This window comes from Sebastes fasciatus, chromosome 18, assembly GCF_043250625.1.
Source record: "Sebastes fasciatus isolate fSebFas1 chromosome 18, fSebFas1.pri, whole genome shotgun sequence".
In the NCBI taxonomy this organism is placed as follows: Eukaryota; Metazoa; Chordata; class Actinopteri; order Perciformes; family Sebastidae; genus Sebastes; species Sebastes fasciatus.
Window position 1 is genome coordinate 9,358,600 of NC_133812.1, and position 10,859 is coordinate 9,369,458.

At 39.9% G+C, this 10,859-nt stretch overlaps 1 long non-coding RNA gene across 1 annotated transcript; it reads right to left on the bottom strand.

Annotated features, from left to right (window-relative positions):
* Positions 1-2,670: 2,670 nt before the first annotated feature.
* LOC141756372 (uncharacterized) lies at positions 2,671-8,511 on the bottom strand. Its single transcript, XR_012591459.1, has 3 exons — positions 8,220-8,511; positions 4,121-4,226; positions 2,671-2,904 (listed from the first exon to the last, which is right to left on the bottom strand). It is a non-coding gene; the product is annotated as an uncharacterized LOC141756372 (long non-coding RNA).
* Between the last annotated feature and the right edge of the window lie 2,348 nt (positions 8,512-10,859).

The following is a 10,859-nucleotide window of genomic DNA, read 5'->3' on the forward strand; positions in this document are numbered from 1 at the left end:
TGTAGTGTGAACAACATGCGTGCTGAACTCGACACCTCTCACTCAGGTGGCTCTGCTTTCTATTGCAGACTTCATTAGTAATTGATTGTCTCCTCACCCGCAAGTTTGTCCGGCAGAAAAAGCTTGTGCCTGTGTTGTTTTGATCATCTTTGCTCACAGCAACTCTTAAAACCCAAAGGGAGTAGAGGCAAGATGTTGGGGAGGGAGTGTTCACTCAGTGTGAATGAAAACTTTCAAACTGAGAAATCCTCAAGTAATCTTTAGGAGAAACTTCTTTTGAAGTTCTCTATGTGGCTTGTATATCAATGAGTCAGTTATGTTTGAGCGTGGAGGCCCGGCATGTCCGTCTCGGATTGGCCCTCTATTGTGAATGCGTAGGTGCCAAGTCCTGCCTGTCAAAACAGCTGGCAGTCGATCAAGACGGTCGCTTATCTTGACAAGATCTTTTTCATCCGGAAATATGAGTCTCATCGAGCAATGATTCATTCAAACAATGTGCTGTGAGCAAGCCAGAGGTTCGCTCGGGCATTAACTATGTGATCCAACTCATTGTTTGAGAACAGCCAGATGCAGCGGGGTTCAAAGTGTTTTCATCGACTTAAGATCATCATATAATATACTGAATTAAATGTAGAGGAGGATTTTTTTTAGCAGATATTATAATACATTTCTGGATCTGTCCATTTTGGTTTCCCTTATTCCACTGTCCTGTCCAGTATTAAAGGGACATTACTTGAATTGTCAAACAAGTTTCATACTGTACAGAAATGTGTATTTTCAATAGGGCTGTCAAAGTTAATGTGATAATAACGCATTAATGCAACTTGTGGTTTCAAGGTTGTAGCAGGCTCAGTTTTAAAGCTAGAGTGAAGATACTGGCGTCATATGAAACTAGAAAACCCAAGAAATCCATTGGTGCCAACCAAGCCAAGGAGACTAAATAAAGCTCAACATTTTTGCTACAATTTGGCGAGAAAAAACTGTCATGGCCATTTTCCTTGACCTCAGACCTCAAGATATGTGAATGTAAATGGGTTCTATGGGTACCCACGAGTCTCCCCTTTACAGACATGCCCACTTTATGATAATCACATGCAGTTTGGGGCAAATCATAGTCAATTCAGCACACTGACACACTGACAGCTACCTGTTAGGCTCGAGTTTGCTGTGTTATGATTTGAGCATATTGTTTTATGCTAAATGCAGAACCTGTGAGGGTTTCTGGACAATATTTGTCATTTTTTGTGTTGTTAATTGATTTCCAGTAATAGCTACATACATTAGCATAAAGCAAGCATATTTGCGCACTCCCATGTTGATAAGTTAAAATCTCCCTTTAAGGTATATTTTGAACAGATAAAAAAGATGATTCATTTGCGATTAAAGGGACTGTTTTTAAGAATCAGAAATTGCTTGTTAACATCGACACCTGTGGCTGTTAAATAAACGAAAGTCAGCGTCCTGTTGCTCGTGCTCACTCTACATAGACATGAACGAGCATCGCTCAAAACAGTGAGGCGACACACGTCAGCTAAAACCACAATATCACTCTATAGTTCACCTGCTTGGCAGTAATGTTAGCTGACCAGACAAAGGTCTCTCCATGAATCAATGCTGATCCTAGTGTTGGCTTTTCCTGCCTCAGCTTCCCAACCGCGGCCGGAGGAAACAGGGGAGACACCGGAGTTTTGGTCGGAGACGATAATGTTTCTCGCTGCGGAGCCCCGTCACTTCACAAGACACGGAAAACCTCTGTTGGTCTGGAGGAGCTGCAGCAGTTATTTCCGCACAAACGTCCACTCTACATTCACTAGATATTCTCAGAGCTAAACTAACTCTTCTGCAGTGTGTAGAGAGCGAGCATGCACGTGAGGTGGAGCGAGCTGAGTGAAGGCAAGCAGGCAGGCAGAGGAGCAGAGACTCCGGTCCTGGAGACCAAAGCTACGGTCTCCCCCGCGTACTACGACCACGGCCAACACTGTTTAGCAAGACGGGCCGAGTCTCGTCTGAACAGTGTAGCCACACGCGAGTGCGCATATGCGAGTGCGCATGGGACACCGACCCGGGTGATTTTTACGTGTAAGAAGTTACAAACAGTCCCTTTAAACACTCCCGTTTTCTGATAACCTAACTTCTTGCGTGTCAGCCTGCCGTGAAGGTTGAGCTCTTGTGTTGACATTAAAGGCCGTTCCCATGTGTTGAGGGAAGTGGCACAGTGTCCCTCTGGTCAGGGCGTCTTTTAGTGAATTAGCTGGTGTTGATCCTGAACTGACAGTTAATCAGAGGTGGCATCAATTAAACAGTGTTCGACTCGGGTTGCTGATCTGCGGCGCTGGACGTTTTGTGCGCCGCTGACCCCCATGACTCATACACACACGCTGTCACGGCGAGCAGCCGGAGCCTAGTTAACCACCGCGCCACCCTGGACTGCTCCCCGTGCGACGTGAGACTCAATTATGGATGACCATCATTAGAAACCAGACACGCCGGAACACAGGCAAGCCCAGACTGACACACCCACACACAAACACCGTGATGGGCACAGCGATTATTCTCAGAGACACCCAAGACTATTGAAGTGCTAATGGAGTAACACCATCCATTTCATTCCATAACCACTGCACCTGTAACCCCTGTGGCCTCCAGGTGACCACCGGTATGCAATTTCCACATCAGTGTTATTAGAAAATTAAAATATTATATTATTAAATGATTTATTAGATTATGACATTACCCCAAACTCGATACATTTCATGGCAAAAATAAGTATTTTTCAGGAAACCGAGTTCTGGTTTATCATACAATGACAACATGGTAGTTATTCCTATCCATTGAACCCTGGAAGTTGACACTGGGGACAGCTGCATTCACTCTTTTGTCTCCGATAGTAATCCTGCATTTGTTCTATGAAAAAGCAAACACAAAGGACACATCTCTCATCAGTCATTAACACAGGGATTGAGCTGCAATACATCAAATGATGGCACAGACGGTCATGCATTCACAATGTGGGCACACACACACACACCCACAAACACACATACTATGACAAAAAGTCATAGTATATTATGTTAATAAATTTCACGAAAAAAAAGTCATAGTATAGTATGTGGAAAATTTCACGTAAAAAAGTCATGGTATAGTATGTCGAAAATGTAATGAAAAAAAGTCATAGTATAGTATGTGGAAAATTTAATGAAAAAAAGTCATAGTTTAGTATGTCGATAAATTTCATAAAAAAAAGTCCTGGTATACTATGTCGATAAATGCTATGAAAAAAAAGTCATAGTATATTATGTTAATAAATTTCACGAAAAAAAAGTCATGGTATAGTATGTCGATAGTTTTCATGCAAAAAAACGTCATAGTATAGTATGTCGAAAAAAAGGATAAAAAGTCATAGTATAGTATGTCCAAATAAATCATAATATAGCATGTGGAAAAAAACTATTAAAAAGTCATAGGAATTTATGTCGAAAAAGGTGATAAAAAAGTCATAGTATAGTATATCGAAAAAAGTCATAGTATAGCATGTCAAAAAAAGTGATTAAAAACTCATAGTATAGTGTATCAAAATAAGTTATATTACAGTATGTCAAAAAAAGTGATGAAAAAGTCATAGTATAGTATGTCGAAATAAGTCATATTATAGCATGTCAAAAAAAGTGATAAAAAAATCATAGTATAGTACAGTATTTCGAAATAAGTCATATTATAGTACGTCGAAAAAAGTGATTAAAAACTCAAGAATGTCGAAAAAAAGTGATAAGTCATTATTTAGCATGTCAAAAAAGTGATTAAAAAGTCATAGTATAGTATTATAAAAAAAGTCAGTATAATATGTCAAAAAAAGTCATAAAAAAGTCATAGTATAGTATGTTATGAAAATGTCATGGAAAAATCATAACATTGTATTTTATAGAAAAAGTCATAAAAAGTAATTATTTTATTTCATAAAAAGTCATAGTATAGTTTGTTATAAATAGTGCCATGAATTACACATATGAGGTTTGTCAATTTAAGATAATTTTGCAAGTCAAGAAAGTCGCAGTTTGTTATAAAACTGTAAAGGAGTATAAGTATAAGACTGTGAAAATACGTAAATAGAAAGACTACTCACCCAAAAGTTACGTAGTGACGTCTCTCTCGCTGAAGCTACGATGCTTGTGCGTCTCGTACTTGGATGTAGCCACTCGAGCAATGGGTCTTGCTTGTTCTTTCGCTTCCTGGCAGATGAAAAGACAAAGAGTCGCTGGATAAAACACATCAGGTAAGATAATGTTTCATTTGTTCGTGGAACATAGCCAAGTTAGCTAGTGTTGGTGACGTATATTGTGAGAGACGAGCGATGTAGTTCACCGAGCAGCTTCACACAAAACTAAATGATACTACAACAAACCTACAACAAACTGACTTTCTTGACTTGAAAAAATTATCTTTTAAATTGACATCTGTGTGATTCATGCTGCAAATCAAAAACAATTTGTCTCACACTTTTGACTACCCTACATATTTTTTTTCTGAAATAAGGTCCCATGGAGTCCACCTGAAAGGGAGTGACTTTGACTCTCTATGGAGGCGGCGCAGTTGCATAGAAAGGCAAGGTGAAATAAGAAAGACAGAAAGTCGGTCTGTTCTGAGGCTTCTCTAATAAGTAACTAGCTCATCCCCAAAATGATAAACATCAAAGGATGCAGTAGTCATGTCCAGGCATGTCCTTAACAACGCCAACAAACCAAATTAAACACAGATGCGTGACTAACTCCCAGTGACCACAACTGGCCGTCTCCATAGCGTCTTACCTAATGGGGCATGATGACAGTGGCTGACACTTTAATGCAACTTAACCTACATTCTGCCACATTAGCAACAGAGAGCGGGAGAAACGGAACCAAGTTTGCGTGGAGGGAGGAGAAGTTTGCCGTTAGAGCTCTCTGCCAGAAATCTCCTTAAGTTTAGACAACAAACCTACTTGGTTAGGTTTAGGAAAAGATTAGGGTTAAAATAAACCCTTTCTGGTAGAAAGCCCAGGAGGCAAACTTCTCCCTCGTGCGGAAGGACATCAGTATAGCCAAAGATCAAAGGTGAGAATACATCTCAGGATGAGAGAGGAGAAAGTGGAAAGGTGTGCTGAGGTAAACAATGAGGATAAAGCATCATTATAGCTACATCATTGGATACTCATCAATAAAGTTGACCCAGTACTTCTTATATTCCCCATAAGGCCTTTTGAATTGTTTCCTCTATAAAGCCAGAGACCGATGAACTCAACAGGAAACTGCCACCATTCTTCTCTTAAAATGACATTGGGCTTTACAGTATGATTCTGTTCATCAGCACCACTGCAGAATTAAACACGGCCTTGACAACCTCCTGAAACTAGCATACAGCGACAGTGTGTTATTGTTATGCAACCAGAGTTGTTTAAGTCAAGTACTAGTCAAGTCTCACGTCAAGGCTCAGGACATAGCTTTAAAAGGCAAATTGGGTCTTCCATGTCTCTGGATTCAAGTCCAAGTCTCAAGACTTCTTTTTTGTGACTTAAAGGTCACATATTATACTCCATTTAAACTAGTTATTATAGGTCTCAGACACCTCCAAACCATGTCTCTGAAGTTTTTTTTTCAAAAAAACAATCAGATCATGCATTCCAGCATGTCTCTATAACCTCTGTTTCAGCCCATTTCCAAAAGTGCTGATTTCTGTGTCTGTAGCCTCTGTCTCCTCCCACTCTGCTCTGATTGGTCAGCGTTTTCTGTCAATCAAACGTCCTCAACAACAGCGTCACCCTCCCCCTCCCTCCCGGAGAAGCTCTCTCTCTCTCTCTCTCTCAGAGAGACGAGTGGAGAGATAGCAGCTAGAATAAAGTTTATAAACCACTTTAAAGTTTATAAACCAGAAACTTCACCCAGCGCACGTTACCGGAGGAATCTGATCAGAAATCGGCGACACATGATGAACATCTGCGGTCCAGATTCCAGGTTTTCCTGACGGTTTCTCTCAGGTAAATAATGCTGTTTATAGCTCTGTTAGTTAACTCAGTGTTTACCTCATGCATCAACTCTGTAAACCGTAAACATACACTCTGTTTTACGTCTGTCCTTACAGATCCATCTGTGAGAAATGACCGACAGAATCATCCCAGAGGAGAGCAGACAGCAGACAGCTGAGAGCAGACAGCTGAGAGCAGACAGCTGAGAGCAGACAGCTGTGGGCAGATGGCTCTGTTTACATGGAGATACAAAGCTAACCCGGTAGCATGTAGCTAACCCGTTAGCATGTAGCTACATGCTAACGGGTTAGCTACATGCTACCGCTATGACACGGTGTGTAAACACAGCGACCATCAGGGTGGAAAATAGAAGATGTGAAACAGTAGTCAGTTCATTATTTCTGCTAAAAGATAAATGTATGGAAGATCAGAGTAATGGTATATTATTTACAGTAGTAGCTGTCTCTGTGTTACCATGACTACAGACCACCGGAGCTTAGCTTACCATAGTTTACCAGAGCTGAAGACTTTCTCCTGTACCATGTTAACATAACTAACTAACAGGTGAGATGATTACAAATGCTGTGAATAATTAATATTGTCATCTGTCTACTCAAATAAAGTTTGACTGTGAAACAGAAATGTGTTGTGTTGCTTACAAGTCACTATTTACTACCTGTACTCTGCTACATGCATGACATCAAATATATATAATATATAAATATCATCTGTTTAAACAGTGTAATTACATAAAGCCTTTGTGAATGAACATGTTATATTTAGATGATGGGAGTACATGAAGCCTGTTCTGCTGGTTCTTGCAGACTAACTGTAGGAGCTACTTTGCTCAAGTTAGGTTGAGGAGGAGAGACAGTGACGCGCTGTGGGCCGGGGTCAGCTACTGAAGGTTCTCTCTGGTTCGACCAGGAAACCCTCACGTGACTTGCATTTCTCTAATGACGTCAAGATACAAGGAAAAAAGCGAATTTTTTTTCTGCACCCATTTCCGGACAAACGGAGGAGGAGAAAAAGAGAGAGGATGGTCTTTTATGATACTATGGTGGCCTGTAGACACACTGGGGACAGATATTGATGTTTAAAAGACATGGAAAAGTGCATTTTGCATAATAGGTGACCTTTAAATCAGACTGGACTAAAAGTCTTAAGCCTTCGCGTATGTATGAACTCTGCTACAAAACGCACAAGATAAACGAAACACAAACTATCAATGCATTTTTATCAATTCAATCTTGCTGTATTTCACCCAAAATAGCAGTAGTTAAATCAAAAAGGTATGGTTTGTACTAAAATACACGAAATGCCCATTAAATCAAGAGAAGCTAAATTTAAATTCTGAGTCCAGATATGAAAACCAAATGTCCCTTCAGTCATTACATTAAAGCAGCAGTGGGTAGAAATGCAGCAAATATGATTAAATAAAAGTTATTTTTATAAAACGGTCACCATATCCTGACAGTAGTGCATGAGACAGGTAATCTGAAAAAAAATCATGTGCCTCTGTGTCCTCTGGTGCTCCTAATGGCATCTGCAGGATTTCACAGACCGGAGGAAAACAACCAGTCAGAGCTGATCTGGAGTCTGTCGTCCAGCTGCCGTCTATGAGAGCCGGCTGTCAATCACTCGCGAACTCCGATCAAACGGTCAAACTAGACAGCGCCGATCAAATATGAATCAATATCCTGTTACTGTAATGCCTATTTCTCACCTCAAATGTTTTCAGGAACATCTTGTAGTGCACTGTTTAGCTGTAAAATGAGAAAGTTTGTGACCCGGCAGCCATGTTGAGATCAGTTGAGGAAATACCAAGCACCACCCACCAGCAGAGCAAACTTTCAATCTTGCTGCATTTAACCCAAATAGCAGTAATTCAATCAAAAAGGTATGGTTCATACTCAAATACACAAAATGCCCATTAAATCAAGAGAAAGAAAATTCAAGTCCAGATATGAAAACCAAATGTCCCTTAAATCATTACATTAAATGAGGACTCCAGATAGTTGTCAATGTTTTAGTGAAGGAGATTTGGTGTGAGGGTGAGTATGAGGGTGAGAAGTGTGTGTATATGGGGAGGGGGTGCAGCTTGAATGTACTTTCAAATCTGAATGAATACAGTTCAACAATTCAGTTCAATCAGTTAGTGTGTTTGGGGGGTTTGGGGTAAACAGAGAAAAGCCTGGAGAGTTGCAGTAAATGAGACTTATCTTACAAAGGCGAGGGAGTCCACAGTTGCATCCAAACAGGTCCAAGATGAACAAGATTCCATTCACCCCACCTGCTCCAGGGATCAGCACTCCTCCTGCAGGGCCCTGTTGTCCAAGAGAGTTTATGACATCCAGCCGGTTCTTAGATCACTTGCTGCTCAGTTTACTTGTATAAACGTCACTGTTTTGTTTTAAGAGCAAAGATGTCCAGACACTGAATTCAACTTCAGATGACCTCCTCCATTAGCCACTCTCACTCCTCTCTCTGCTCTCCTCCATGCTGCCTTGGTTAGTTGATTGCCCTTCCCCCGACTCAAAGGTGTGGCTCATTTATCTCCTCACTTCCTTTTCCTGTCAGGGTGGAAAAGGGCTATTCTGTACTTTTTCTGTCTTTTCCCCCTTTCTGCTACACCGCTGAATTCAAGGTGTTGCCTTCAGGTAGACGGTTCAGAGTGCCAATTTGCCGGCTAAATCATTACAAAAATTAATTAATTCCGTCGTCCATCAAAATATTAAACAGCAACAAGTAGGTCTAGTATTATATGATATGATTTTATTGAGTTATTATATCGTAAATTGATTATTAATATCTGGTATGATAGCACCTGGTTTTAGAATTTAAAACTACTGTCTTTTATTACTTTTTATTATTTTTAAAGAACTACTGGTTTTAGTATTTAAATACTGTCTTTTGTTACTTTTTATTATTTTAAAGAACTACTGGTTTTAGTATTTAAAACTACTGTCTTTTATTACCTTTTATAAGGAACTACTGGTTTTAGCATTTAAAACTACTGTCTTTTATTACCTTTTATAAGGAACTACTGGTTTTAGCATTTAAAACTACTGTCTTTTATTACCTTTTATAAGGAACTACTGGTTTTAGTATTTAAAACTACTGTCTTTTATTACCTTTTATTATTTTAAAGAAGTACTGGTTTTAGTATTTGAAACTACTGTCTTTTATTACCTTATTTTAAAGAACTACTGTCTCACACAACATTTGAATCTAATTACGTTCATGCATGAGTGTATGTATGATCTATGTTTTATGCGTGTAATATGTAATAATAAGTAATATACCATTGTGACTTTGGTGTGTTGTGTGATGCAGTGGCTTGAAGCTCAAGACAAATTCCCCTGCGGTACAATAAAGTATATCTTATCTGATCTTATCTTAACTTATCTTATCTTATCTTACTACTGCAAGACCGATGCACAGTCAAGGATGAGATTACAATTCTAAGCTATGGGTTGACTTTCACTTTTGGTCTTCGCTCTGATTTTGTGGGGGCTGTCGGAGGTCAACACACTGAGTGAAAGAGCGGCTGCGATCACATGGAAACGTGTTTTAAGTCGCTGTTTGATGTTGCTGTCACAGGCGCATGCTCTTCTGACGGAACAATGTTTGCTGTAGCATGCATGTAAACGCAATGTTCCAGTAACCATGGATACATCCTTATGTGCAACATGCATTATTAATCGGTTTTCCATACCTTGTTTGTCCTTTCTTTCTCACGCACATGTACCATTCCGATTCAGTTTGACTGAGCTCAGGGAGGATAGTGGATGCTTGTTTAGACTACCAAACATCTCTAGCATTCAAAACAAGCTTCTTTTTGTATTATTATTTGGTGGGTTCCCTGCAGCAGTGCTAGTATGTATATGTTGCTTAAATGACCATAATTGGTTTCTGGATGACTACTTATTTTTAAGAACAAGCATCCCCGTATTTCTTTAGGCTTACTTAAAGCAGCAGTAGGTAGAATTACAGCAAATATGATTTTAAAAAAAAGTGATTTTTATAAAACAGTCACCATATCCTGACAGTAGTGCATGAGACAGGTAATCTGAAAAAATCATGTGCCTCTGTGTCCGCCGGTGCTCCTGATGGCATCTGCAAGATTTCACAGACCGGAAGAAAACAACCAATCAGAGCCGAGCTGGAGCCTTGCCGTCTCTGAGCAGCTGTCAATCACTCGCGGACTCCGATCAAACGGTCAAACTAGGCATCGCTGATCAAATATGAATCAATTTTCTGTTGCCTCGAATGTTTTTAGAAACATCTTGTAGTGTGCTGTTTAGCTGTAAAATGAGAAGTTTGTGACCCGGCAGCCATGTTGAGATCAATTCAGGAAATACCAAGCATCGTCCACCAGCCGGAGCAAACTTTGTAATTTTACAGCTAAACAGTACACTACAAGATGTTTCTGAAAACAAAATAGGCATTACAGTAACAGAATATTAATTCATATTTGATCAGCGCTGCCTAGTTTGAACGTTTCATCAGAGTTCACTAGTGATTGAGAGCTGCTTCCGTTGAATGAACAGCCAATAGGAACGCTCTCTCTCTGAAATGACCTGTGATTGACCAAAGTCTCCCGTCACTGGCTAGACTTTTTAAAGCCTGAAAACCGAGCCATGAGGAGGTGCAGAAGTCTAGTTTTCTCTCAGAACACTTGAATTACAATATGTTGAGAGGTTATTATGGATTTCTTTGCCCAATGATGCCAAAAACATTCTGCCTACTGATGCTTTAACTTGGCATGTTGACCGTTAAACCAGCCATTCTTAGTGTAATGCCATTGTGCAGTGTGAATGTGTGTGTTTGTCTGATACAGTATCAGAGCTTACTGGTTCATATC